Source organism: Aythya ferina (assembly GCF_964211825.1).
Source record: "Aythya ferina genome assembly, chromosome: 13".
NCBI lineage: Eukaryota > Metazoa > Chordata > Aves > Anseriformes > Anatidae > Aythya > Aythya ferina.
Window position 1 is genome coordinate 14,228,366 of NC_140311.1, and position 4,490 is coordinate 14,232,855.

General features: G+C 43.1%; 1 protein-coding gene across 1 annotated transcript in view; it reads right to left on the reverse strand.

Moving 5' to 3' along the window:
- Positions 1-4,490, reverse strand: part of KIAA1210 — a 105,679-nt gene that overhangs the window by 3,660 nt on the left and 97,529 nt on the right. The window contains exon 14 of the transcript XR_014697624.1: positions 3,227-3,260. The gene's annotated coding sequence lies outside the window, so the exon portion shown is untranslated. The remainder of the gene's footprint in view (positions 1-3,226; positions 3,261-4,490) is intronic.

Consider the following 4,490-nt stretch of genomic DNA (forward strand, 5'->3'; position numbering starts at 1 on the left):
TGGCTGTCAGATAGTTCCTCGGTTTTGATAAAATGAGCCTTCCAATTGGTGAGTTATTCATTAAATATTTGTTTGGCATTGAAATATCTTCTTGCTTCAGTATTAAAATACTCTGGAATTTGAATTCCATTGAACTTGTGACTATAGTCTTTTCATTTCAATACAGAATAAAAGTAACCTTCTAAGAGTCTGGATATGTCTGAACAGAACTGATTTTACCCAGCTCACTCTAGGTTTGGTTATGCTTAGGGACACATTGCGAGTCCCTCTTTCAGTATCACACAGTGAAAGATACAGCTGGAATGGGATGGATGCTCACTGTTTGAGTCCCGAAGTCTTGTCAAGCCAATCGCTAGTCAGCTATCAATTAGGAAGCTGGCAGGTTTGCATGAGAAGGGCGCTGCTTTTCTTACTACACAATGTTCATGGATCAATAGGTAACAAGGACTTGTACAAGTTCTACTAGTACTTGTCCCTGAAAAACAAACCCCAGTGATACACTTGCTTTCTCTATTTGATGGTGCCATGCATTTATTTTATCTGGCTAATGTGTTTGTGAATGTCTTAATCCGAGTGATTTTCTAACCATGACATGTGAACATAAATTCCCTCATCATTACTCCCTTTCTTTCATTTCCTTTATGGCACGTGGAACATTACACTTTTTCTTTCAAGATTAACGTGTCAAAACATTCAAACTAGAACTTGAGTTTGATTGTTTTTCAATGTAAATAATTTGTATATGGTAACAGAGACACCCAGTGTATGGAAGAGTAGGCATAGTAGGCAGAACGTAAAATGAGAGTTAAAGATAATTGCTAGAAATTGTCCAGAGATTCAGGAGCAAAATAACACAGAAAAAAACACGTCTTCACTTCCTGTTCTCTACCTAACCATAAGTTAGTGCAGCTTCCTGACTTTGGGTTTTAATTGGCTCAACTCCATGGGCCATCTGTCCAAATCTCTTCTCACCTACAGACTGTTAGTGTGAAGCACCTGAGTAGAAAAAGCCATCTGGGGCTTTGTTATGTGACTTAACATTCCTACTCCCAGTGGAGAAGCTTCATCAGGATGAGTAGTATGTCAGAATTTCAGACGTGGTTAGTTGTGTTCATGAGGGGAAAGGAACAGGATTGTTCACTGGTTTTGTGGTCTCTAAGTGTGATGCAGATTATAGCTCCCAAAGAAGACTGAAGAATGTAGTCATGCTCTCATGCTGTCTGTTACGCCAGCCATTAACTGCTGGAAGAAGATCAGTATTGTGCTCGTTGTCATTAAAAGGAAGAAATTAAACCTCCCTTTGTAGAAAAATCATACAAGAGATGTGCTTTTGCAGAGTGAGTCACCTCCTAGCTTTAACTTCTTCTGTTTAAGTGAAGGATAAATCAGTTCTTGATCTCATGAACAATGCAGGTAGGTAGGGTTTGCCTTCCTTTTTTTTCCCCCCTTTATAATCAAATACATTTCATGACCCACTGCTGCTCCAAATCCATCAACACATATGAATGTAAGACAACTCCATGCTTTCAGAATGTTACATAACCCCCCCCCCAAAAAAAAAAAAAAAAAAACACAAAGCAAAACAAAAAACCAGCATATCCAGATTGAGTATGTACAATCAGTTTATACAGCTGTTTTTGCTAAAGCAGTCTTTGCAGAATTGGGCAGGTTGTCAGAACCATGCATTGTGTAGTTGTACTGGTGAAAAGTGAAGTAGTATCTTGGCTTTAAAACACTTAAGTTAGCGAGCGTAAGGTTCACTCTGTACCTGTCACACCCCACACAGTACTAACGTTTACCAAACATCACGCACAGCAGGAACTGGCAGAGGCAGAGCCAGCTGGTTTCCTCCCCAAGAAGTCACAGAGCTGGTGCCCATAAGCCATCCACGATAAGGTCTTAACAGTTTTTTGGCTTTGGTCTGTGATTCTATGATCCACATAAGCATACAGCCTCTACCACTGCAACAGCTCACAAGCCCCAGCTGCCCTTTTCTCTTGCAATATTTCAGCTACGTCCCTACTGGTGTAAGAGAATTCCCAGAGGTACATTGCACAGTGCTTTTTTGAGACTCATTTTAGTCCCAAGTGATCAGACTGTCAGCTAGCCCCGTGGACGCTTTCCTATGCTGTAAATAGAATCTGTGGAAGTTCCTTTCAGAGCACAAATCCTGATTACATTTTCAGTGATAATCTATTTTCATTCCCTATCTTGAATTCACGTGCTGCTAGAAAACCTCCCTTTATTCCTCAATTGTTATCTCTTTAAAAGTGTCTGCTATGTAACTATGTAAATACTGTTGGCGTATGCCTGATAGAGAGATTGTCATTGCATTGCTACTGGTAACCAGTGGTTATGTCACTTTCCCTCGCTTGAATAGGCTTTGACTCATAGTGGTTTTCAGGACAATGGTTATAAAATAACACACTGAGGGGTTGCCGAGTCTATAGTTTTGCAATGGAGACAACTGTCAACCTCAAGACTACAAAAACACATTTTTTCCATTTTTTTTTCTTTTTGTTAAGGATTTTGTTCTTTTATAGCACAAGGTTTTTTTTTGCACAGAAGTTGGAAAACAAATTGTCTATGTCCTGTTAGACAGACTGAGTTTGGTGGGGAAAACCCACACTTCTGAGCACGTGCCAACTCTTCCTAATTGTTCTGAAGCATTGCCTAACTGAAACTATAAGTACTTCAGTTGTCCTTTCTTTGAATTATTTGATGCCAGGCTGTGCTGTTCTTTGGATTATTGCCTGACTTAACCAACAGGAGAAAGAATTACTGAAACCAGTGATTTTCAATTAAACTTTTTCTAATGAAAGGACTTACCTGGCAACTTTAAGGAATATACATACATATATATATATATTCAAGAGCCAGAGGAACAGAAACCAAATTTTTGGCAGGTGCAAAAGAGTCTTATTATCACAGGAATCAAAGATGACCACAGGGTCTGATGGCTGGCTTTCAATATAAGCTTAAGGACTGCCAGCACATAGGCATCACAAGACTAGCTCTCATTATTAATATACAATCTATGCTATTAAGATTTAAGATCCTGAATTTAAGTGGCTTTAAATTACTTTTTCACTTCGTCTGAATTTTCTTAAGCATCCTCTCTGAACAGGGACTTACAAAAGTCAGGTTGACCTTTCCCTCCTTCTATTTTTTTGTCCCATCCATTTGACCCCCTCAGGACACAGCTTGTCCCTTAATACCTGCTTACCTCATACACTCCAGGCTGGGGAGTCCAGATGCTTCTGTAAGTAAGAAATGAGAAATTAATTCAGCTCTTCAGCTTTGTGAGGAGGCTAATAGTATCACTAATAGGATATTCTCAGAAATTTCAAAGTCTCCAGGAGATTAAAGCATTGTGAAAAATGGCCATACATGCATCCTGGACATTTATAGAAACTCTGACCATAAATCTGTGTAAAACTGCAAGCAAAAACAATCAGACAACTAATTTCAAAGCAACTGCTCCTATTCTACGGCAGTGCAGGGCATTTTCTCCTTACACTCCGTTTTGCATGGAGTTATACAACTAGTGCCAGCCTTTCATACAATGAAAACCGCTGGGTATGTGCAGGTTGAAGCAGCCAACGCAGCAAGTCTTGAATAAAAGAAACATACCCTAAGAGCTGTGGGGTTTGTTGTTGTCATTTTTATTTTTTTTACACACAGAACTCAGTATGGCCAGATGTACATCTACGAAATATCCCACTGCAACGCCAGACAAACCTAGCATTTCACTCCTGTGTGGTGCCTGTGTTTCCTACCAGCATGGCTAGCTGGCATCAAAACGGAATCATTAAGGTTGGAAAAGACCTCAAAAATCATTTGGTTCAACTTTCATCTTACCACCAACATCACCCGCTAAACCACGTCCCTAAGCACCACATCCAACCTTTCCTTTCCAACACCCCTCAGGGACAGTGACTCCACCACCTCCCTGGGCACCCTGTCCCAACGCCTGACCGCTCTTTCTGAGAAGAAACATCTCAGAAATTCCTACCTAAACCTCCCTTGGCGCAACTTGAGGCCGTTCCCCTTAGTCCTACCACTAGTTACCTGTGAGAAGATGCCGCCCCCCAGCTCCCCACGCCTCCCTTCCAGGTACTCGCAGAGATCAGTGAGGTCTCCCCTGAGCCTCCCCTTCCCCGACCTGACCCTCCGGCTCCCTCAGCCGCCCGGATTCACCTCAGGGGCGCGACGCCCCGCGCGCCCTCACAGCCCGAGCGGAGCCACCACAGCGCTCGGCGCTTCCCGGGCTCCCTGGGGGCGGGCATTTTCCCCCTCAGGCACCACAACGAGCCCAGCCGAGGGGCTCAACCCCTCAGCGCCCAGAGGCGGGCGTCTCCCCCCTTCCCCTCGGTAGCAGCGGCGGTTACAAAACCGCCCGGTTTTATAACACCCCGCGGGCGCCGCCCAATGAGCTGGGGCTCTGCGCATCATGTGGCCGCCCTTATATAAGCGGCGGCGGGCCGGGA